The sequence below is a fragment of the Elephantulus edwardii genome, unplaced genomic scaffold (assembly GCF_000299155.1).
Source record: "Elephantulus edwardii isolate Elephantulus edwardi_28Jun2011 unplaced genomic scaffold, EleEdw1.0 scaffold00012, whole genome shotgun sequence".
Classification (NCBI taxonomy): Eukaryota; Metazoa; Chordata; class Mammalia; order Macroscelidea; family Macroscelididae; genus Elephantulus; species Elephantulus edwardii.
The window spans coordinates 11,495,504-11,521,839 of NW_006399762.1; the positions used below are offsets into that span (position 1 = coordinate 11,495,504).

The following is a 26,336-nucleotide window of genomic DNA, read 5'->3' on the forward strand; positions in this document are numbered from 1 at the left end:
GCTGTTGTACAGTCGTACATAGGGTCGCTACGAGTCACAAGCAACTCGACAGTACATAACAACAACAACAACATATATCTCAGAGTTCTGTACTTTCATTATATATTCAACCTGTATGGTGAGCAAATAATCTAAGAAGCTGACATATATGAAAAGGAATTTTACTATAGGATTGTTTAAATCCTCATAAACAACATGTAATACTCAGATAATGTAATTTACTTTTTGAAAATTAGAGGAGACTGAAAGTATTTGCTGATGTATATAAAAACTATAACTTTCAGTTGAACTACTCATCAACATAGATGTAAAGAACAAAAACTATAAGTCCTTACTGCTGGACCAATAAGAACATGATGATAAACAGAGGAGATATTGCAATTGTCAAGTATTTACTTTTCCTTGAGTCTACAATCAACTACCATGAAAGCAGCAGACAAGAAATCAAATGATGTATTTCATTGGAAAAAATCTGCCTCCAAAGAATTCTTTCAAGTGCTCAGGAGCATGAATGTAATCTTAAACACTGTTGTTGTTGTTGTTGTTGTTGTTGTTATGTGTCGTCGAGTTGTTGTGGCTCTTAGTGACGATATATACAACAGTACTGAACCATTCTCTATCCTGAGATGATCTGTGGTAAGGTCTCAATAGTAAGCTGGATTTCATTCTATTGTACATGGAGTCATTTAGAGTCAGAGTAGACAGAAGACAGCTAACAAATATAAAATTACAATAAAGATATTTTAAAAATATATTTATTGCCTTTCTTTAAAGTACATTTATATGGATGCAATGCCCTACTAAATGTCAAACAAATATTAAACTAGGAATTCTGTTTTTTTATTATTTTCTTCCACTACTGTGGAAGAAATCTCTCACTTTGATACAGTGGAGGCTCTCACACATCAAAAGAATAATTCATAATAAAATGACAGATCATTTTGCAAAGAGGAAGAGTTATATGAAGTTATATAGATAATTTTATATACAGAAAGGGTAATTATACTGATACGTGAACTTAAAGTAAGTAAAACAAAAGACATTAAAAATCTGAAAAGACTTTGAGAAGTTTGAGTGTGGACATACCCTTAATTTTACATTTATTTGTTATTAACTACATTTGTTGTTGTTTTATGCAGTCAAGTCACTCGTAAATCATGATGTCTCTATGTATAGTAGCCCTACACCCTGCTCTCTCCTGTGCCATTCTTATTGTCTCTGAAACACCTACCTCTACCAATCCAGTGATGAAATCAATCCATCTCATTAAAGGTCTTCCTCTTTTTCACTGTCCATTCACCCTCCCAAGAATGATGTTCCTCTCCAAGGACTGGTCCCCTCTTGCAACACGCCCAAAGTATACCGGACAAAGCTTCAGAATTCTTGCCTCCAAGGAGCAGCCTGGTTTCACCCTCTCTAGGATGGATCTGTTTGTTCTCCTAGCATTCCATGGCATATGCAAAAAACTCTTCCTCAGCACCACAGCCAAAAGGCATCAATTCTCCTTCTATCATCCCTAGTCATTATCCAGGTTTCTGATGCATAGCAAGTAATTACAAAGACTGTATCCTGGATCAGACTTCCCTTTGTCTCCAGACTGACCTTGTTGCTCTTCAGTACTCTGATGAGGTCCCTGACAGTAGTCTTTCCCATCGCAATGTGTCTTTTAATTTCCTGGCTGCTGGTGCCAACAGTGTTGACTGTGGAGCCAAGTAAACTAAAGCTTTAACAATCTCAATCTCTTCACCATCTATCATAATGCTGTCAATTGGCCCAGTGGTGGCAATCTGTTTTATTGCTGTTGAGCTTCAATCTTTACTTAAGACTGTAGTCCTTGACCTTCTGCATCAAGCACTTCAGGTCCTCCTTAGTTTCAATAGCAAGGTTGTGTCATCTGCATAATGTACATTGTCGGTAAGTCTTCCTCCAATCCTGATGTCACTTTAGTCCTCATAGAGTCCAGGATCCTGGATGATCTGTGATGCATATAGATTAAAAAGGTATGGAGATAGGACACATCCCTGGCATACACCCTTCCTGATTTTGAACCATGCTTGCTCTGTTATGAGGACTAATTTCTGGGAGCTCTGGCAGACTAGAGGGAAGAAGTTGTGCTTCAATCCCAAAGGCATGCTGTTCGAGACAAGCTGCTCCATGGGCATGTGATTAACTTCTTCTGAAAACCTGGTGGAGGCTCAATTATGGCTCATTTCTAACTCTGTGGTACACAACAAAGACATCTTATATTAGGAAAATTATAATTAATGAAGTAGCATAAAATATTTTATGAGTTCACTAATTGCTGCTATGTAAACACAATTATTTGGGTTTGATATGGTAAGCATGTATGTTAACTATATAAATATAAAAACATTAAAAAATAGGTTGTGTAAAAATGTTAAGAGTGATCCTAATGTCAACAAAAGAAGATAGCATGATAACATGCTAAAAGTTCCTTGTTGTTGTTATGTGCTGTCAAGTTGCCTGCGATTCATAGTGACCCTATGTACAACAGCCTTAAACTCTTCCCTATCCTGTGCCAATCTCACTATCTCTGAAACACCTACCCGTACTACCCTAGTCACTGACTCAATCCATCTCATCAAGGGTCTTCCTCTCCTGCACTGTTCCTCCACCCTCCCAAGCATGACATCCATCTACAAGGACTGGTCCCTTCTTGCAACAAGTCCAAAGTATGTCAGACGAAGCTTCAGAATCCTTGCCTCTAAGGAGCAGCCCAGCTTCACCCTGTCCAGGACAAATCTGTTCATTTTCTTAGCAGTCCATGCTATATTCAATACTCTTCTCCAACACTGCAGCTCAAAGGCATCAATTCTCCTTCTATCATCCCTAGTCATTGTCCAGCTCTCTGATGCATAGCAAGTGATTGGAAAGAACATGCTTGTATCAGGCACACCTTAATCTCCAGACTGACATTATTGCACTTCAGTACTTTAGAGAAGTCTCTAACCACAGACTTTCCCACCATAATACGTCTTTTAATTTCCTGGCTGCTGGTGCCGAGAATGTTGACTGTGGAGCCAAGCAAACTAAAACTGTGAACAATCTCAATCTCTTCATTATCCATTATGATGCTGCCAATTGGCCCAGTGGTGAAAATCTTTGTTTTCTTGATATTGAGCCTCAATCCATACTGAAGACTGCAGTCCCTGACCTTCCACAGAAGTGCTTCAAGTCCTCCTCAGTTTCAGCAAGCAGGGTTGTGTCATCTGCATAGCTCAGATTGTAGATGATGCCACATTTCTCCTCATGGAGCCCAGCTTCCCGGATAATCTGTTATGCATAAAGATTGAACAGGTATGGAGACAGGATTTAGCCCTGGCATACACCGTTCCCAATTTTGAAACATGCAGTGTTTCCTTGCTCTTTTCTGAGAACTACCTCCTGGTCCAAGTATAGGTTTCACATTAGCACAATCAAGAGTTCTGGGATTCCCATTCTTCTCAGAGTTAGCTACAGTTCGTTATGATTCACACAGTCATATGCCTTTGTGTAATCAATGAAACAAAGGTAGACATTCTTTTAGTACTCCTTGCTTTCAGCCAAGAGCCATCTAACAGCTACACTATCCCTAATACCATGGCCATGTCTAAACCCAGCGTGCACTTCTGGTAGTTCTCGGTTGATGTACTGTTCCAGCTGTTTTTGGACAATCTTCAGCAAAATCTTGCTTGCATGTGATATTATCTGCACTCTGGGATATCACCTTTCTTTGGAATGGGAACAAATATAGATCTTTTCCAGTCAGTTGGCCAAGTGTCTGCTCTCCAGATTTCTTGGCACAACTTAATGAGCACATCTAGGGCAGCATCTGTTAGTTGGAATATGTCAATTTGTATACCAGCAATTCCTGAGGCCTTATTTTTAGCCAATTCTTTCAAAGCAGTCTGAACTTCTTCCTTCATCATCATAGGCTCTTGCTCATATATTGTTTCATTAAATTATTCTGTGTCTGGCAATTCCTTTTGGTATAATGACTCTGTATACTCTTTCCATCTTCTTTTAATACTTGCAGGATCACTCAATATTCTGCTTAAAGCATCCTTAAGTATTACAACTTGAGGCTGGAATTTCCTCTTTAGTTCCTTGAGCTTAAGGAATGTTGAGCTAGCTTGGCCCCTTTGATTTTCTGACTTCAGTTCTTTGTACTTTTCATTATAATACTTTACTTTGTCTTGTTGTGCAGCCTCTTGAAATCTATTCAGCTCATTAAGGTCTCGATTTCTTCCTTCTGCTTTGGCTTCTTGGAAATCCAGTGTAATATTCAGACTATTTAAGACTATTTAAGACTTTTCTGAATAATGTTCAGCAGGATTTTGCTAGTTTGTAATATTAGTGATGTTGTTTTTGTTGTTATGTGCTGTCGAGTCCCTTGAGACTCAGAGCAGGTCTATGTACAACAGCCCTAAACCCTGCTCTATCCTGTGCCAGTCTCACTGCCTCCGACACACCCATCCTGATTATCCCAGTCACTGAATCAATCCACCTCGTAGAGGGTCTTCCCCTTTTGCGCCATTACTCCACCCTCCCAAGCATGATGTCCCTCTCCAAGGTCCTCTCCCTCCTTAAAACATGTCCAAAGTATGTTAGACGAGGCCTCAGAATCCTTGCTTCCAAGGAGCAGTCATATTTAACCCTCTCCCAGATGAACGTTTGTTTTCTTGGAAGTCCAGGGTACATTCAATACTCTTCTCCAGCACTACAGCTCAAGGGCATCAATTCTCCTTCTATCCTCCTTAGTCATTGTCCAACTCTCTGATGCATAACAAGTGATTGATTGCAAAGACCATAGCCTGTATCAGATGCACCCTAGTCTCCAGAGTGACACCATAGCTCTTCAGAACCCTGGAGAGGTCCCTAATAGCACACTTTCCCATCACAATGTGTTTTTTGATTTCCTGGCTACCGGTGCCAAGAGTGTTGACCATGTTTTGGTTTTGTTTTTTTTGTGGTTTTGTGTTTTTTTTTGGTTTTGATTTTTTTCAATTATTTTTTTCTGTGCGTACCGTCAAATCAGATCTGACTGGTACAGGAGGAGATTATTGCCCCTCCTTCTCCAGCAGAGCATCTGGTGGATTTGAACAGCATACCTCCACGATTGCAGTGCCGATTCTTGCCACTAGGCCACTAGAGCTCCCTTCAACATTTCTTAAGCTGAAAGAACTAAAGCACACATTCAAGTGCAAGTTGCAATGCTTAAGGATGCTGTGGGTAGAATATTGAATGATTCGTGGAGCATTAAAAGAAGATGGAAGGACTTGGCAAAGTTCTGAAGGACTTGGCAAAAAAAAAAAAAAAAGCCCCAGGAATATGTAACAACTAAAAGATTCTGCCATGGATGTGCTCACCAAGTTGTGCTAAGAAATCTGGACAACTACCTTGCTAACTGACTGGAAGAGATCCATATTTATTCTCATTCAAAAAAAAGGTGGCCCCCACAGAGTGTGGAAATTATTGAATAATATCACTAATATAGAGCTGCCTGAATTATCTCCTTCATCACCATTTCCTCTTAATCATATGCAGTTTCTTGAAAGTCTTCTGTGCCAGCTAATTCTTCTTGGTACAATGACTGTATACTCCTTCCATCTTCTTTTAATGCTTCACGAATCGTTCAATATTCTACCCACAGCATCCTTAAGCACTGCAACTTGCACTGGAATGTGTGCTTTAGTTCTTTCAGCTTTAGAAGTGCTGAAGGGAGCTCTGGTGGCCTAGTGGCAAGAATCTGCACTGCAATCGCGGAGGTATGTTGTTCAAATCCACCAGATGCTCTGCTGGAGAAGGAGGGGCAATAATCTCCTGTACCAGTGAAATCCGATACACACAGGAAAAAAAGATATAAAAAAAAAAGAAAAACGTTTAGAAAAAGAAATACTGAGTTATGCCGTTTTGATTTCTGACTCCATTTCTTTGCACATTTCATTATAATACCCTGCCTTTTCTTACCGTGCTGCCATTTAAAATCTTCTATTCAGCTCCTCACCTTCTTGATTTCTTACCTTTGCTTTGGCTTCTTGGTCCTCTAGTACAACATTCAGAGTCTCTTCTGGCATGCATTTTGGTTTTTTCTTCTTCCTTCTTTGTGATGACCTTTTTCATTCTTCTTGTATGATAGTCTTGATATCTTCCCACAGCTCATCTGGTCTTAGTTCATTAGTGTTCAAGGCCTCAAATCTGTTCCTGAGTTGGTTTTTTTATTACTGTGGATTTGATTTAACCTGGTTTAGCTTTAATTTGAACTTTCATATGAGTTATTGTCTGTTCCGTAATCAGGACCTGGCCTGGTTTTCACTGCTGATATTGCACTTCTTCTGTGATTCCTGCCACAAATATAATCAATCTGATTCCTGTGCATACCATCAGATTTTTATTCTCAATCGGTTCTAAGAATAGAGTAAAAAAAAAAAGAAAGTATTATGTAAACTTCTCAAGGCTATGACCTTTCTGAAGCAGGTCTTCTGGCAAATTTGAAATGTTAACATTTCCACTAACAGTGGAACATTTAACTTTTTGTGCCACCTAGATGCCTAATTTAAATTAAACTATATTTTACTATGAATATTTATTTAAAAATATGAAATTTCTTTTGTATTTTGTCTTTGAGTTTGTCTGTTTTAGGATCACGCCAAAACTGCTTTCAAATAATGTCACATGACTAAGGGCCCTCTAAATTTTCAAAATTGTTACTTTCAAACTTCACTAAGATATAATAATTCCTAAAGTCCCTTAAAGAAGAGGAAGCTCTGCAAGTACTTTACATGTCTTATGTAAAGAGTTTCATGTATTTTTAGAGTGAGTTAAGAACTCTATAAAACCCAAAGACGTAACAAGAGGTATATAGACCTCTTAGAGTTTGTTAAAGTGACACTTGGGGAACATAAGTGTTCAAGTGTATTCTAAATGTCTACTTCCTAGATTGCAACACTGGGCAGATGTTTTTATTGTTCTGGGCATTCTTCTTTCCTTCAGATGCTGTTATTGTTGTTGTGTGCTCTTAAGTCAGAATCAACACACAGCTACTGCACTGTGAATTTTCAGAGGCTTTAATTCTCACTGGAAGAGATTCAACATCGTTCTTCCTCAGAGCCATGATGAAAACAAATCACATTCTTTAGAGTTGGCAACATAACTTCTTAACATTTAGCCAGATATCATGGTAATAGTTCAAGTGGAAGGATGATAAGATCAATTAACAGCTAATATACACACAGTACCCCTGCTCCTATGTCCCACAATTTAACTTAAAAGAATACTCTCTACCTCACTGCATCACCTTACATCATCTTATTAAGCAGACATATTGCATTTTGTCTAACTTTTATTCAAACCTCATAAAATGTTACAAATGCAAAAAAAAAATGACCATGAGACCCTACATTCAAAATAGTCTGCTAAGATTAATGTCAGATGAGTTCCTAAAAGACACAAGTCATCAATATCCCAAATGTTTGATCTACCATGCCATTCCATGATTTCTAACATCAACTGTTCCTCTTTAATTCACTTATCCCACTCCTCTATGTCTTTTTATGTTCTATAATTCATTCATAGGTTTCATAGAAACTCAAACTCATCAGGGAAATGGGTTGTGAGCATGTCCGTGATTTAGGCAGGTGTTGCAGAGTTCAGTAAGGGATGGTTCAGGGCCTGTAAATTGTCATTGTTACATAGTGGGTTGCTGTGTCCCAGAAGAACAAGCTTCCTGAAAGAGTGTGCATACTGAGCTTATATAGGCGTCTAGTAGGGTAGAGCTTTTATTCTTCACTAATTCTATCTCCTTGATAAAATAAATACTTCATCACAAAATAGTTACTTAATGGCTAGGAAAGTCATTTTGAACAATAAACACTTAACACCACAGATTATCCCCAGGCTTTTCTAGCCACTAACTTTCATATTTGAAGATTTACCTTTACATTTGCAATCATCTCAATAACTACATTCAATTAAACAGATAAGCCAGTTGCTTGATACCTCATGCTATAAAATATCCTTTATTGATAGCCAATTTACAATTTTTTCATCCTTATCAAACCACTATTCTGTGGAAACAAGCATTTTCTTTTCTCTGAAAATTCTTCTATTCCCATTAGAACCTGGGCCATGTGCACCTATATACAAATCCAGTCCAGATCAAGCTATCAGGTTGCAGCAATCAACACTAGCTCACAGCATGGAGTATCTTCTCTTCATGTGGTTGGGTTCTTGCCATTTCATCCCAAGTCATCCAAATAGGCCCAAAGGGGCATTAGCTGCAAAGTCAAGAGTCCACATGTCCCATTTACTCAATCTTTGACCCCACATGGGGCAATCTCAACGAACTAGGAGTCCTCATAATTCCCTGCTTCTCAAACCAGCAACCTGTCTTTGCTTTTCCAGACATCTATGCATGGTAGATCAACAGTGGAGATGGAACACGCCTAATCTCAGCCCATCTATTCATTTCTATGTGTCTCTTACCTTTATTCCAATGGGCTCAAGTTGTCACCATCCTTGCCAACTTCTTTTAGCTTCAGTTCATGGAAGAAGACTCCAGTGGGCACCAACTTTTCCTTAACTCTGTTCATTGGGAAATAGCCCAGTGGTAATACTATTACAAGTCAATCAAATCAAGTGGTATTCCATCAATTCCTGGGGCCTTATTTTTTGCCAATGCCTTCAATTCTGCTTCTAGTTCCTCCTTTTTTTAGCATTGGCTCCTGTTCATTTGGTGCCTGCTGAAATTTTCCACTGTCAATCACTTATTTCTGGTACAGGCACTCTGTGTATTGCCTCCATCTTCTTTTGATGATGTCTGGTTCATTAAATATATTGTCCATAGCATCTTTCAACATTGTGATATAAGGCGTAAATTTGTTTTTAGTTCTTGCAGATTGATAAATGCAGAGCTGGTTCTTCCATTTTTATTCTCCAATTTAGCTCTCTGCACATTCCATTATAATACTTTGGTTTGTCCTCCTGAGCGACCCTCTGAAATCTTCTGTTCAGGTCTTTCACTTCACCATATTTTCCTTTGTTCTGGTTTCCTGAAACTTCAGTGCAATCTTTATAGTCTCTACAGACGTCCATGTTGTTTTTTCTTTCTTCTCCATTTTCATAAAAATCTTATGCTTTCTTCATGCATGATACCCTTTATATGACTCATCTGAGCTTTGATTGTTGGTGTTCAATGAATCAAACCTATTCTTTTTTTATATATTTTTTTATTTTATTATTTTTTTTGTGTGTGTACTGTCAAATCAGATCTGACTGGTACAGGAGGAGATTGTTCCTCCCTCTCCAGCAGAGCATCTGGTGGATTCGAACCATGCACCTATTGGATTGCAGTGCAGCTTCTTGCCACTAGGCCACCAGAGTTCGCCTAAACCTATTCTTAAAATAATCTTGAATTCAGATGGAATTGATTCAAGATAATATCTTGGTTTCTGAGGACTTATTTTAATTTTCTTTAGCCCCAATTTGAACTTACATATGAGAAATTGATGATTGGACTCTCATTTTACCCATGACCTAGTTTTGACTGCCAATATTGAGCTTCTCTAAAGATTTCTGTCACAAATTTAACACAATGAAGCCTTGGATGTGCTCACCAGTCTATGCCAGGAAACTTGGAGAACAGTTGTCTGGCCAATTGATTAGAAGAGGTCTATATTTGTCCCCATTCCCAAGAAGGGTGATCCAACTCAATGTGGAAACTATTGCAAAATATCATTCATATCACATGCAAGAAAAATAATGTTGAAAATAATTTAAAAATGGCTATAACAGAACTAGATAGAGAAATGTTAAAGGTTCAAGCAGGATTTAGAAGAGGCCATATTATTGCTGATGTCAGATGGATCCTGGCTGAAAATAAGAAATACCAGAAAAATATCTATTTATATTTTATTGACTATGCAAAGGCATTTGCCTCTGTGGATCACAAGAAATTGTGGCTAATTTTAAGAAGCTTGGGGAATCCCAGAACAGTTGACTGTGCTACTTTTCTATAGATAATTATGAGTCTTGCGTCAACTCAAATGCAGTCCTCCATCAGGGAGTATTCAGAATCCCAGATGGAGCCCTATGTTTGTCACTCATACATTTTAATAATGATTCTTCAGGAAACTGCCAGTAGTGATCTACAAATTTCTACCTTTCCCCTATACCATATCCTCTATTAAGAATAGTTTCTTGATCCTGCACATCTGCCTCCCAGACTGCCTTTTGGGTGACCACAGGTCAGAGATGTATTTCCATTTACTCACCCAGGGCTTTTACATTCCAGGTAGACCCTGAGGTTGAAGGAATTATCACTGTCCCAGTAAGACTTGATTCACTGCTGAAATAAGTGACCTTAAGCCCTATTCTTTCCCTTGCATTTCATAGCACTTTGGATAGTAGAAACAAAGGAATTTTAACTTTCACTCTTTCCTTATCACTCTATATTTCCATGTATACCAAATTAATGAGAAACTTTGCCTTGGGTAAACTGACTACAATATAGAAACTGCATTAATCTGTAAATGCTTTTGTTACATCCAGAGTCCAACATTTCTCATTCTCTTACTTTTTCTCCAAAGTCACATGTTACAATGAGTTTGAACTTCTGTAGCAAATCTAGCCATGTTGACACTAATTACATTTACAATCTAGTCTGAACTTGCCCGTCTTTAAAATGCATAACCAGGTTACTCCTTGGAGGCAAAGATTTTAAAACTCCATCTCATATACTTTGAGCATGTTGTCAAGAGGGCTCAATTCTTGGAAAAGAACAACATGCTTGGAGGGGTGGAGAGTGGGTACAGGAGAGAAAGAGTCTGGATGATATGGATGAACGCAGTGACTGGGGTAATGGAGGAAGCTACGTTGGAGACAATGAGGCTGGCTCAGGATAGGGCAGGGTTCAGAGCTACTGTTCATAAGGTTGTTATGAGTCATAATCAACTCAATTGAAGCAAAACCAAAAATACTCTATGATTACCAACTTCAATTGTTTCTTCTTAGATCACTTCTTCTACTCCTCTATGTGCCTTAGATTCTGTGGTTCACTGGAAGGTCTCACAGAAACTCAAATCCATGAGGAAACATACTTATGAAACTGTGGGTGATGCATGATGCTTTTGCAGAAACTGGTGAGTGATAGGTCACGATCCCGTAGATGATAGTTGTAGCTTGAGTGGATGCAGTGGGGTTTTTTTTCTTATTTTTTAATTTTTTTAAAATTTTTATTATTATTAATTTTAATGAAAATTTACAAAGACTTTGGATTTCCATTTATTCATTGTTGCACTTTTCTCCCTGCCCGCCCCTCCCTGCTCCCTGAGTTCACACTTCTCTTTGAAAAATAAAAAAAGTAAATTGTTATACAATTCCTCCCTGAAGTCCACTCCATTGTGCAGCCTTCCTTCTGGACTCCTGGGATGACAGTATTACCTAATCATAAATCGCTTTTTTTAAAAAAGTGTAATTTCCATTTTATCATAAATCCCTTTTAAACAGTTCTCTTCCTCATCTGTTTCAATGTAGTATGCATAATTTATCCCATCCTTTTCAGTCTCCCTCCAACCCCGATGTCAGTCCCATTTTACAGCAGTGTATCTATGCAGTATTCGTCCTTTTGTGACTGAATATTTCACCCAGTATAATATCCACCAGGATCACCCATTTTGAACAATATTTCATGAGTTCCTTGTTTTTAAATGCAGCATAGTATTCCATTGTGTGAATAAACCACAGATTCTCTATCTATTTGTTTGTTGATAGTCACTTAGATTGTTTCCATCTCTTTGCTATTATGAACAAAGCTGCAATAACATGGTGTGCATATATCTGCTTGGACAACGGTTATGGTTTCTTTGGGGTATATTCCCAGTTTACCCCAAATTGCTGGGTCAAACAGTATTTTTATTTGCAACTTTTTGAGAAAGCACCATATGGCCTTCCATAGTGGTTGCACCATTTTACACTCCCACCGACAGTAAATAAGGGTTCCAGTTTCTCTATAACCTCGCCAGCATGTGTTTGCTGTTCTGTTAAATTTTGCTATTCTTACTGATGTGAGATATCTCATAACTGTTTTGATTTGAATATCTCTTAGAGCTAGGGATTTTGAACATTTTGTCATGTGTTTCTTTGTCATCTTCTTTGGTGTAATGTCTGTTCATATTCTGTGCCCATTTTTCAATTGGGTTGTTTACCCGTACCTTGTTGTGGTGCTCAAGTATTTTATAAATTCTACATCTAAGTCCCACGCATTCTGAAAATCTACAACCAGGAGAGTATAAAATAGATGACTAGGACATTCTAAAAATCAAATCCTTATGCATATCTAAAACTTCTCCACAGGGTAAAAAGGGAAGCCACAGACTGGGAAAAAGTATTTGGTAATGACATGTCAGATAATGAATGCACTTCTTGAGCTTCCCCAAAAGACTGAGAATATTGCACTCTCATGAACTTATAGTCTTTTTATCCTACTGTAGTCCATCTCCTTAATGCAATAAATATTTCACCCCAAAATAAAAAGTTAATCAATGGCTAGATAATTTACTAATCACATGCTATGTATCTGAGAGTTGAACAATGACTAGAGATGTTGTTGTTGTTATGTGCTTTCGAATTATTTGTGACTCATAGTGACCATATGTACAACAGCCCCAAATCCTGCTCTGTCCTGTGCCAATACCACTGTCTCCGACACACCCACTCTGATTACCCCAGTCACTGAATCAATCCACCTCACAGAGCATCTTTCCCTCCTGCGCTTTCCCTCCACCCTCCCAAGCATGATGTTTCTCTCTAATCACCAGTCTCTCTTTGCAACATGCCCAAAGAATGTCAGGTAAAGCCTCAGAATCCTTATCTCCAAGGAACAGCCGGTTTAACCCTTTCCAGAATGAACCTGTTTGTTTTCTTAGCAGTTCATGGTACATTCAATACTCTTCTCCAGCACCACACTCAAAAGAATCAATTCCCCTCCTATCCTCCCTAGTCATTTTCTAACTCTCTGACACATAAAAACTTATTGCAAAGACCATGACTGCATCAAGTGCACCTTAGTCTCCAGAGTGACACCATTGCTCTTCAGCACTTTGGACAGGTCCCTAACAGCAGACTTTTCTATCACAGTATGTCTTTTAATTTCCTGCCTGCTGGTGCTAAGAGTGATGACTGTGGAGCCAAGCAAACTAAAGTTGTGAACAATCTCAAACTCCTCACTATCCATCCTGATGCTGTCAATTGGTCCAGTGGTGAGAATCTTTGTCTTCTTGATATTGAGCCTCAATCCATATTGAAGGATGCAGTCCTTGACCCTCTGCAGCAAGTGCTTCAGGTCCTCCTCAGTTTCAGCAAGCAGGGTGGTGTCATCTGTATAACGCAGATTGTTAATAGATCTTCCTTAAATCCTGACGCCACACTTCTCCTTATACAGCCCATCTTCTCAGATAATCTGTTCTTCGTACAAGTTGAAAAGGTATGGAGGTATTTTATAGAAATTCTCTTTCATATAACATATATAAAAATATTCAATCAGTTCATTTATTCTTCAAATCTTTATTAAGATATTAATAACTTACAGACTTCAGATATAAAAGATAATAAAAAAGACTAAAACTCTACTCACTAAATAAATTATGGAATGTTAAACTCATGCAAGAAATTAGAACAAATATTCACAATAAATAGATGAAAGTTATGAAAAGGAATCCAAGGATTAACTGGGGGGAAGACAAATAAATGGTATCATGAAGAATAGCATATTGCATGTATTATGCAATTAATGTATTGCATAGCAAGGTATCTGCTAATGAAAGAAAAGAACACATTGTTGATTAAAATCCTAAAAGAGTGTAACAAATATGCAAATAGCCTAGCATGAGGTTATCCTGTAATCTTTGAGAAACCAAAGGGCATGAAAAAAGAATGGAACAAATAACAAGGGAAATATTAGGGATGATGAGACACTGAAAAAATGAATCTAAAGAATTCACTGTAACAAATCTATTCTGACTCTTAGTAACTCTTCAAAATACATAACTTCCTTGTAGAGTTTCTGAAGCTATAGATCTTTACAAAGATAAGATGAGTCAACTTTATTATATGAATTTAGAACATAATTAAACACATAACTGTGAAATTCATGGGGGCCAACATAAGAACCTTTAGCTTTTTTTAATTAGGTGTATCAGAGATTTGGAGATGGAAATAGATTTAGACTACTGTTGTTGTTAGGCACCATCAAATTAAGCACAATTCATAATGACTCTATGAATAACAAGTCTATCAAGCCCTCCTTACATCTCCTGACACACACAACCTGGCCGATACTCTACTTCTTCTTCGCCAAACCTCCACTTTTCTGAGAATAATGTCCCTGCCCAATACATAACTCTAATAGCAACATTCACGAAGTATGTGAGGTGAAGTCTCATCTTTATTTCCAAAAAGCACTCTGGCTGCACCCTTTCTAAGAAGTATTTGTTTGTACTTTTGGTGGTCAATGTTCAGCGATTTTCTCCAATACCACAGCTCAAAGATATCAATCGTTTTTCTGTCATCTTTATTCAAGATTTAGCTTATGATTTAGTAAATTACAGTTTTATTTTCAAAACAGCCTTTGTGGTTCTAGAAGATGCAAAACTGAAATAAAGAACAGGAGTTACAAGGCTAGTAGCTTTGGAGTCCTAGTGAGTAAGGACTTGTTTTGCCAACTCAAAGACAGGCAATTCAAATACACCAACTGGTCCATGAAAGATGGGCAAGCTTTTCCTGTATGTCTTAGAGCTCCCAAAGCCAGAGGGAAAGTCACTTATAAGTCAATTCTGATTGGTCTGCAAAGAATTTAGTAGTAAAAGAGAGTTATAAAGGTGAATTAGGATAAAACTGCTGAAGAGAAGGTAGTGAGGAGTGATATGGACATAGTTTATTGTTGCTCAGCATATAACGAAATAAACAGTTATGGAAAAAAGATACATCCCTGAAGCACATCTTTCTTATTTTAAACTACGGAGAGTTTCTGATTTTTGCCCAGCAGCTGCTTCTTGATCTATGTATAAGTTTTGCATGAGCACAATTAAGTGTTTTGGGATTTCCTTTCTTCCTAATGTTAGTCAAATTTGTTATGATTCCAATAGTCAAATAACTTCACAAAGTTAATAAATTACAACTAAGCATCTTTCTCATATTCTCTGCTTTTAGTAAAGAATCATCTGACTTTAGCAAAGATATGTCTTATTTATAGCCTTTTGGAAACAAGTTTTCTTTTCTGAGAGATTTCTTTCAATATATTGTTCCAGCTGTTTTTTATCAATCTTTCCAAGATTTCTCTTCCATTTAGTTGCTCTCTTCCATTTGGTTGACCAACTAGCTTTTTTCTGGTCTTCAATATGAGTTACACCTCAACATCAAAAAATTCTTCATCCCTAAACCTATAGGTAACATCATGAAAATTGGATAAAAGTTTGATATTGTCAACTATTTAATTTTATTTGGATCTGCAGTCAGCACTCTTAGTAGCATAATTAAAGAAATCAAAGGAATGCAGCATTGGAAACATTTTTTGTATCAAGGATTTCTTCAAAATGCTAAAGAGCAAAGATATCTGTTTAAAGAGTAAGTAATGCCTGATCTAAGTCATGATGTTTTTATTACTCCCTAAGCATCTGAACTCTGAACGTTGTGACAGTGATGTGCCAAACCTGGTAATGGTTACCCATTGTGGACAGTGTTGTCTGGAGCTTCCCAACTAAAACAAGCCTGGAAGCAGGAGTGGCATGCACTTCCAATATGCTTGTCTCCGGAAACTCTGTGTACGAACAGTATTCAGGCCTTTTATTCATAAGGTCACTATGAGTCATGTATGACTTGACGGCACCTAACAACAACAACAAACATCTGAATGTTAGACATTGACTAGAGATGACAGAATAAGGAATATCTTTGTAGTGTTTGAGAAGAGTACTAAAATCCTATAGGCTGCCAAAAGAAATATGTCCTAGTGGAAGTACAACAAGAATGCACCTTTAAGTATAGTGAAAGCTCATCTCATATGCTTTGGATATGTTGTCAGATGGGACTAGTTTTTGGAAAAACACATTATACTAGGAAAAGTAAGAGATCAGAGAAAGAAAAAATGACCCTCAATGACATGAATTGACACAATGACTACAACAATAGATTCGTGTATGAATGAGATCATAACGTGCAGTTGAGGCAAGATTCTAATCTGTTGTTCATAGGATTGCTCTGAATTTCAATCTTCTCAAAGGCACCTAACAATAACATGGAGAATTCTGACTAATTTATGTGTACTTAATTCTAACTCATGGTGACCCTCCATCTGGTTTCTAAGGTTGTAAGGAGATTCCATGGCACTAGGAACATCATTGCCAGTGTAAGTAAGATGGATCTTGGACAAGAGCAGAGAGAAACAATGAGTGTTTTAACTGTGTTTTATTGACTATGCAAAAGCGTTTGTGTGGATCGGAACAAATTGTGGCTAATTTTTAAGAGAATGGAAATCCAAGACCACCTGATTATGCTCCCTAGAGACAGTCATCAAAACAGAGCAAGGAAACACTGCATGGTTCAAAATCACAAAAGGAATGCATCAGGGATGAGTCTGTCTCCATGCTTTTTTAATCTTTATGTAGAACTGATCATTTGAGAGACTTGAATTATGGAGAAGAATGTGGCATCTGGATTGGAGGTAGACTCACTCATCAACAACCTGTGACATAGCCTTACTTGCTCTAACTTGAGGAAGGCCTGGAGCAATTGCTACAGAGGGTCAAGGACTGCAGCTGGCAATATGGATTGAAGCTCAACATCAAAAAGACAAAACCTCTCACCACTGGACCAGTTGTCAGTTTCATGATAGACAGAGAAGTGACTGAGATTATTAAGAATTTCAGCTTTCTTAGTTTCTCAATCAATACTCTTGGCACCAATTGTTGTTGTTGTTGTTAAGTGCCATACAGTTGTAGATGACCCATAGCAATCCTATGAATGAAAGTCTTGAACGCAAAACTTTCATTTTTTTTCTTCAAGTTCATAGAGTTTCCAGAGGCAAGCATTTTTTCTAACTGCACACCACTCCTGATTTCAAGTCTGTTTTATTCGGGATATCCACAAAAACTAGTCCTGAGGGCTATAGATCTGAGGGCCCAAAAGCCTTTTTAAGTGTGAGGTCAAATCCTGTTAGCTCACACCTTATTGTGAGCTAGAGCTAGAGCCAAACCCTAGTCTCAACCCCAAACCAGAAAACATACATTTGCAGAATCCGAGCCTTTCTGCTTATCTTCCAAGCCTGGAAATAGCCCCAGACTGGCAGCCAAAAGACTATTTAAAGGCAAGGCCAATTCCAATCAGCTCACACCTTATTGGAACCAGTAGTCAGAAAAGAAAACTAAAAAAAAAAAGAGGAAGAAGAATTACATTAAGGAAATCTGCTGTCAGGGACCTCTCCAAAGTGCTAACGAGCAAGGATGACAGTCTAGAGATCAAAAAGTGTTTGATCCAGGTCATAGTCTTTGCAATTATTTGCTATGCATCAGAGAGCCAGACAATGACCAAAAATGACATAATAACCCTTGATGCCTTTAAGATATGGTACTGGAGAAGAAAGCTGGACAACGACCAGGGAGGATAGAAGGAGAATTGATGCTTTTGAGCTTTGGTGTTGGAGAAGAGTGCTGAGGACTCTAAGAGACTGCTAAGAGAACAAACAGATTCATCCTGGAGAGGGTTAAACCGGGCTGCTCCTTGGAGGCAAAGATTCTGAAACTTCATCTGACATATTTTGGTCATGTTGCAAGGAGGGACCAGTCCTTGGAGAGAGATATCATCCTTGGGAAGTTGGAGGGCAGGCGCAGGAGGGGAAGGCCATCTGGGAGGTAGATTGATTTGGTGACTGGGGCAATCAAGATGAGTGTGTTGGAGACAATGAGATTGGCACAGGACAGAGCAGAGTTTAGAGCTATTGTACATAGGGTCACTATGAGTCACAAGCGACTCGATGGCACATAACAACAACAAACAACAACAACTGGAGAAGAGTATTGAGCATATCATGGACTGCCAAGATAATTAACAGATACATCCTTGAGAGGATGAAATCAAGCTGCTCCTTGGAGGCAAGGATTTTGAGACACCATATCACATACATTGGTCAGGTAGTAAGGAGAGCCCAATCTTTGGAAAAGGAGATCATTGTTGGGAAGGCTGAGTAACTTTGCAGGAGAGAAGGACCCCAGTTTAGATGGATTGACACAGTAATTGGGATAATAAGGATAAGTGTGTCAGAGACAGTGAAATTGGGTCAGTATAGAGCAGGGTTGCTTGAGTCTCAATAGACTCAATGGCACATAACAACAACAACAATCTTTACAGGAAAAACTCTGTATGCTTGTCTACCAGAGTAGCAGGTAGATTTGAACTGCAGATGCTTTAGTTCTCAACATATTTTGTAACACTACACGACCAAAAATTAAATTGTTCTAATCTTGTAAGAGAGCAACTGTATAATTTAAACATTTGCCTAGGAAGACCAGAAGTGTGATTATAGGTATATTGCTGCTTTTTAAATACAAAATGTCCATTATGCATATATTCAGAGAAGAAATATATCATGCCTATATAAGGGAGCTCAAATGTTGGACTCTAGAGGAAGTTGTGTTGTTAACTCAAAGGCCATACCTCTAGACTTTTGAAATCACTCCCAGTTAATGGAGAGAAGGATTAGCAATTTCCTCTCATTTAGTTTACAGTCTCAGAAAACCTCTGCAAGATCAGTTAGAGTTGGTTCTAACTCAATAACAATGCAAATGGATGGACTGTTGAATGGTTCTATAAATTTGTAAATTCCATCATGAAGCTGAATAAGATAAGTAGGGGAATAAACGCATATGGTAAATAAGAATAGTTTGTGCTGTGATATTTTCTAAGAGCAGTCAGGTAAGAATTGCTTCACAGTTTACTACCAGTAGATTTCCAGAGGCAATAAGTCACACAGGGAGAGATTGCCTATTTTTCTCTTTCAAAGCAGTTGTGATATTCAAAGCACGTTCCTTTAAGTAGATTTTAACCACATCTCCTTACTCACTAGGTTTCCAGAGCTCCTTGATGTGATTTTACACTTACTTAAATTAAAAAATCAGGTGAAAATTAAGAAACATGAAAATGTAAAGTATTTACTTTGTTTAAAAACAAACTAAGAATTTAAGAGGTTGTCATGTCTTAGGAAAAAATAATCAAGATGGAAAGAAATATTACATGTTCTTCTTTGTCAAAGGAAATTAGAACTGAGTGATGACTGCCAAGCTTAATTAAGAAGATGAGGTTATTGATGACACAGAATAATATAGTCAATTAGGGATCAAAAGCCCAATTACAAAAGTTTAAAGACAGAAGATAATTAGAAGAATTTGAGACTGAATAAAGAGAACACTTTAGAAAATTTCTGACACAAACAAATGTAAGAAACAAACATTTCTTTTTTAAAATAAAATTCTGTTTTAATTGTAATTTTAATTAATGTTTACAAACAAGTTGGATTTTCATTCATTCATTATTGCACATTTTACCTCCTTGGCCTCCCTTGCCCTCCCCCAGCTCACTTTTTTTTTTTAATATTCATTCAATGTTGTACACTTACCTACCTCTCCTAAGCCCTCAATTGGCTTTGCAATGATGTATTTCTATTTTTTTTAAATGACTTAGCAAACAAACTCTGGGACATTTTATTATTTATGATGAAAAATTGATCAAATAGGATACAAAAACTGTTGGAAAATGTCATTAATATCACAACTCAAATCTCAGCTTACTGTTATTGACTCAGAAACAATTAATAGCTGACTTTCCGGTAGGATTTCAAAGACCATAAATCACATGGTAGAAATGTCTTTCTTTCTCCCATGAAGTATCTGATTGGTGGGTTCAAACTGTCTATCTTTTAACAACTGAGAGTTTGCTGAAGATTATTCAATACCAGAACAATGTTTACTTGTGTTTTATTGACTATTCAAAGGCATTTTCTTGTCTGTATCATAATAATATATAGACAATATTGAGAAGAATAGAAATCTCAAAACACTTGTGCTCATACAGAAACTGTACATAAACTAAGAAATAATTGTTCAAACAGAACAGAAGGATATTATGTCTTAAAATTAGGAAAAGTGTGTGTCAGAATGATATTATTTCACCATACTTGAAGATATTCATATTTGTAAAGCTATTCAGAAAAAATTTAAAAAAAAAGATGGACCAAGAAAATGCGGAAATTATCAAATAATGTAAGAACAGTTGGAGTGGCAATTTGACAACAACTCAAAACTCAATTTGGGTTCATAAGTCTCCAACTCATATCTTTTTGATATTCTACACTTTCAGCCAATGTTAATTGACATCAGTTGTGGAATTCTTTGTTCCACTCTCTCTTCCCTACCTGGGAAGCTATTGAATTCAATTATAATAATGTTTTCTCTATGGCAACTTGAGCTAGAATTCTTCTGATTTTGAATGATATATCTCTTATTATAGGCTGTTGTCATATGTATAATGCTTAATAATATATTCATTTTAAATAGTTCTTTCTTTCATCTTTTCCAGTGCAATAATCATTATCTATCCCCTCTTATACTCTTCTCCATCCAACACCTCCATGTCAGACCTGTCTTATAATAGTGATGCTATGCAGTATTTGTTGTTTTTTGACTCAGATACTTCACTCAGCATGATGTGCTCCAGGGTCCCCCATGTTGTTTAATATTTTAAAAAGGTAAAGTGCACATGAAATATTTAAACTTTAAATTAGAAATATTATGGGGGAAAAGATAATGTTGCTGATATTAGTTGGAGTGAAGTTGACAGCTAGTCATAGCAACCCAATGAACAATAGGCATAAACCTTCCCTTTTGGATCATCTTCACAAAAGCTGATATGTTTAAGCTCATCGTTATTGTCAATATGTCAACTCATATTGTTGAGGATCTTTGCAGTCAATAAAATAAAAAAAAATCTGTTTTCTAAGATTCTCCTAACATTGGTAATGATATCCCTTATTCCATGACCTCTTCTGAATCTTCTCCATTAAAGGAAACCCAGAGAAACAAAATATGATCTTGAGTCTTGCCCATCTAAATTTAAAATGATGTCAAGAATAAGTGTGAAGCATTGAACACCAATAATTGAAGATCAAATGATTTATGAGGTAACATCAGAGTATCATCTATGAAGAGAGTAAAAGGTCATTACAAAGACAGAAGAGAAAGAAAAAATTGAAATAAATGTCAGAAGAGACTCTGAAAATTGTACTACAGTGTTAGGAAGTTAAAGTAAAGGGAAAAGATGCTGAAGTAAAAGAGCAGAAGATGAGACTTCATAGGGCAGCTCAAGGAGACAAAGCAAAGTATTATAAAGGAATGTGCCAAGAACTGAAATTGGAGAATAGAAAGAGAAGAAATCACTCATCATTTCTTAAGCTGAGCAAACTGACAAAACAAATTTAAATCTTAAGTTGAAATATTGAAAGATTCTACAGGTAATACGTTGAATAATTTAAGAAGCATAAAAAGAAGGTGGAGGGAATAAACAGAACCACTGTGCCAAAGATGATTGACTGACAGGGAAGAATTTCAGAAAGTACCATATGAACAAGACCCAATGATAATGAAAGAGGAAATTGAAGCTGCACTAAAGGCATTGGGAAAAAATAAGGACCCAGTAATCGATGGTATACTAATTGATGTATTTCAACTAACAGATGTCTCCCTGGAAACACTCATCAGTGTATAGCAGGAAATTTGGAGGAGAGCTATCTGGCCGACTGAAGCTATCTGCATTTGCTCTTATTCCCAATTAAAGTGATCAAACAGAACACAGAAATTATTAAACCATTTCATTAATATCACATGCAAGCAAAATACTGCTGACGACTATTAAAAATGGCTAGAAAAGTACATAAATATAGATTACCAAATATTCAAGCAGGACTTAGAAGAGGCTATGTAGCATCAGGGATATCAATGCTGATGTCAGAGTGATCCTTACTGAAAGTAAAGAACATCAGTAGAAGTTCTATTTATGCTTTATTGACTATGCAAAAACATTTTATGAAATCATAACAAATGTTGGCTAACATTTGAAGCAGGAGTGGCATCCACTTCCTAAACAACATGCCTCCAGAAGCTCTGAACATTTATAAGTGTCTTTAGTTGTAGGGGAGCATTTAGTTCATAGGTTTGCTATGAGTCATGCTCAACTCAAAAGTAATCAACTCTAACAACAATTGAGAAGAATGAGCATCCCATAACACTTAATTGTGCTCACTTGAAACCTATAACTTATACCAAGAGGTATAAGTTAAAATTAAGAAAGATGTGCATCAGAGGAAAAAGCTGTGTCCTTTCTCCAAACCTATTCAGTCTGTATGATGAGCAAATTATTCAAGAAGCTAGACTCTATGTGGTATCAGGATAAGAGGAAGATTCACCAATAAAAACTGAATTATGCAAATAACACAACCTTGATTCCTAAAAGTCAGACAAACTTGAAGCACTTGCTGAAAATGATCAAACAATACAGCCTTCAATACAGAATGCAACTCAACATCAAGAAAACAAAAACTTTTACCACTTGACCAATGAATAACATCATAATAGTTTGGGAAAAGATTGAAGTTGTCAACAATTTCATCTTACTTGGGTCCAAAATCAACACTCTTAGTTGTAGCAGTATGGAGATCAAGAAGTATATTTCACTGGAATAATTCTCCAGTAAGGGATCTCTTCAAATTATTGAGAAGCAATGATGCTAGTTTGAGGATGAATATGTGCCTTATTCCTATCATGGTCTTTTTGATTACTTGCTATACATCTGAGAACTGGACAATGAAGAGGATTGACAGAAGAATTGTGTTATTAGACTTGTATTATAGAGAAGAGTACTAAATATCTCATGACCTGTCAAAAGAATAAACAAATACATCTTGGAGAAAGGGACACAGAGTGCTTCTTAGAGGCAAAGACGATAATTTCAGGTCTATTGTTAAGAAAGACTATTCTACTACCTCCAGGAATTTGTGGCGGAGAGGGCGAAGCTGGGCGGCTCTCCCGGAGCCCCGATGTTCTCACCATGTCCAGGCGCGAGCAAGCGAAACCCCAGCACATCAACTCCGAAGAGGACTTTGAGGAGCTGCAGCTGACCCCAGAGTGTGCAGATGCAGCCCCAGCGGAGCTGGCGGCCGGGGAGCCGGGTGCTGTCATGAGCCTGGCCGAGACGGATGATGAGGAGGTGAGGGGTGAGAACGTCTGGAGCAAGCGGCTGCACTGTGATGACACCCACATTTGCAAGAAATGCTGCGCCGAGTTCTTCAGCACCTCTGCGTTCTTGGAACACAAGAAAAATTGCACTAAAACCCCGCCTGTGTTCATCATGAACGACAGTGAGGAGCCAGTGCCTTCTGAAGACTTCTCAGGGGCAGGGCTCAGTCAGCAGCCTGCCAGTCCCAGCAGCAAGGAGGAGGAGGAGGAAGAGGCAGAGGAGGAAGATGAGGAGGGCCCCCGGGGTCTGGGGGACCCCAGAGAGAAGCCGACATCAGAGCCCGCTGTGTACTTGAAGACGGAGCCCACTGGGCCGCCAGCCACGCAGGACATAAGCTATTTACCCAAAGGCAAGGTCATCAACAGTAAAGTGACGCTGCAGGCGCTGCGGGACACCAAGGTGGCCATGAAACAGCGCAGTGACGATGCGCCACCCCAGTCCCTGCCCGGGGCCAGCAGCATCCCCTGGGTCCTGGAGCAGATTCTGTGCCTCCAGCAGCAGCAGCTTCAGTAGATCCAGCTCACGGAGCAGATCCGTATCCAGGTCAACATGTGGGCATCACCCGCCCTGCACCCCGGTGTGGCCGCGCTGACGCCCTCAAGACCTTGGGCAACCACATGTCTCAGCAGGTGTCTGCGGCCGTGGCGCTGCTCAGCCAGAAGTTCGGAGGCCAGGTCCTGTCCCTGGACTCCTTGAAGCCAACCAGGCTACCTCATGCCAACGTCCCCGCTGGCCCTGTGCCCCCGCAGGGGCTGACACCCTTTGCTCTGAAGCCAGAAGGAGCGCGGGTGCTGCCCAGCGTCGTGTCTCGCCTGCCCAGCACGCTGCTACCTCAGGCCCAGGGCTCCATGCTCTTCCCTGGCCCTTTCTCCGCCGTGGCACTGGACCCGACCAGGAAGGGAAAGGGGAAGCTGCCCAGCGCCCCAGAGCTGGACGTGAAACCCAAAGAAGAAGCCGTCCTCTCCAAGCACAAGTGTAAGTACTGTAGCAAGGTTTTTGGCACCAACAGTTCCCTGCAGGTCCATCTGTGCTCTCACACCGGAGAGAGGCCCTTCGTGTGCCCTGTCTGCGGCCACAGCTTCACCACCAAGGGCAACCTCAAGATGCACTTCCATCGTCATCTCCAGGTGAAGGCCAACCCCCAGCTCTTCGCCGACTTCCAGGACAAGGTAGTGGCCGGTGCTGGGGTGCTCCTTGCCGTCTCTGTCCCTGCCAACAATGCCAGCACCTCTGTAGACAGCAAGCCCATCTTTGTGCCCGGGACACCTTCTGCAGGGCTCCCTCAAACTCTGCCATCAGGGATGAATCCCAAGGAGCTCCTGAGCGGTCCCTTCCCCAGCGACTTGCAACCTGGGCCTTCTCCCGGAAGTGAGGGTGGCACCCCCTTGCCAGGCGTGGGGACCATCCGGAATTCTCCCAGGCTCGGTGGCTTCTCAGGGAGTGGGACCCCCGAGCCCGGGTCGGAGACCCTCAAGTTACAGCAGTTGGTGGAGAACATTGACAAGGTCACCTCCGACCCCAACGAGTGTCTCATCTGCCACCGGGTCTTGAGCTGCCAGAGTTCCCTCAAGATGCACGCACACGGGCGAGACACCCTTCCAGTGTAAGATCTGCAACCTCGCCTTCTCCACCAAAGGCAACCTGAAGACGCACCTGGGGGTCTCCCACGCCAACAGGTCGCCAGGACCCAGCACTCGTGCCCCATCTGCCAGAAGAAGTTCACCAACGCCGTCATGCTGCAGCAGCATATCCGTATGCACATGGGAGGCCAGATCCCCAACACGCCGCTGCCAGAGGCCCCCTGGGGGCCGAGCCTCTGGTGGATGAGAATGGTGGCACAGAGGCCAGCTCCTTTGATGACATAGAGAGCGTTGATGCAGACGCGGCCAGCCCCCAGGGGGGCCCCAGTGGCTCCAAGGGCAGCGGGGCCCTCCCCAAGCTTCACTCGGCATCACCCACGCTGGGATCCTCTCTGGATACCCCTGAGAGGGCCGCTCAGGGTCCCCTCGGCCTACAGCGGCAGAGGAGCCGGGACAACAGCTCGGTGGAGAGTGACAGCTTTACAAATGATTCGTCCTCAGTGATGGAAGACCCAGAGTATCAGAGCCGAAGTCCTGAGGCGCTCGGGGAAGACCGGGCCTTCCAGGTCATCTCCCTGGCCAACAGCCAGGCGGAGAGCGTCAGGTCCAAGTCCCCTGAGGCTGGAGGCCATGCCAAGGGCGCCTAGAAGGAAGCTAGGAGCAATCTCCCACCATTCATCAGAACCCAACCAACTTATGTCAAAGTTGAAGTTCCTGGCACGTTCGTAGGGCCCTTGAGCCTGTCCCCAGGCATGGCACCCCTGTTGGTGGCGCAGCCCCGCCGACAGGCCAAGCAGCATTGCTGCACGAGCTGCCTGTGGTGAACATGGACCCCGCCGTGTGGAACCAGTACAACACTGTGCTCAACGGTGGCCTCGCTTTGAAGACCAATGAGATCTCAGTCATCAGAGCGGTGGCATCCCCACCCTGCCTGTGTCCCTGGGGGCCAGCTCGATGGTCAACAACCCTACTGCCCCCAAGGCTGATGGCTCCCAGTCCAGCACCAATGTTGATGAAGGGAAAACAGGTGCAACGGACGGTGTCTCCAAACACCAGTTCCCTCCCTTCTTGGAAGAAAACAAGATTGCAGTCAGTTAAGATGCAGAGAAGTCACATGGAAGGGCGAGAGTCTAGAATCAGAGTGAGAGATCTAGAATCTGCCCCTCTCCGCCTTTCTCTCTTTTTAAAAATTTACAAAACCCACCTCATCTCGCCTCTAGTGGCTTTGCCCTCCCTTATGTGCAAATTGCCGTCTTAACAATCAACGAAGTTTCTATGCTGCTTTGCAAAAATGGAAGAAATATGAAAAAGGAAAGAAATAGTGCTTAATAGAAGACTAGTATTTTTGTTTAACTTTGGAAAGAAGCGGGTCTTGCAAAACCGCTTTACTTGCGGCAGACTTTTTATACAGAACCTTTGGACCAC

At 39.8% G+C, this 26,336-nt stretch overlaps 2 pseudogenes; one reads left to right on the forward strand and one right to left on the reverse strand.

Moving 5' to 3' along the window:
• The window catches only part of LOC102872347, a 37,260-nt pseudogene extending 14,116 nt beyond the window's left edge, over nucleotides 1-23,144 (reverse strand).
• LOC102858399 lies at nucleotides 23,143-26,009 on the forward strand (annotated as a pseudogene).
• Nucleotides 26,010-26,336: the final 327 nt, after the last annotated feature.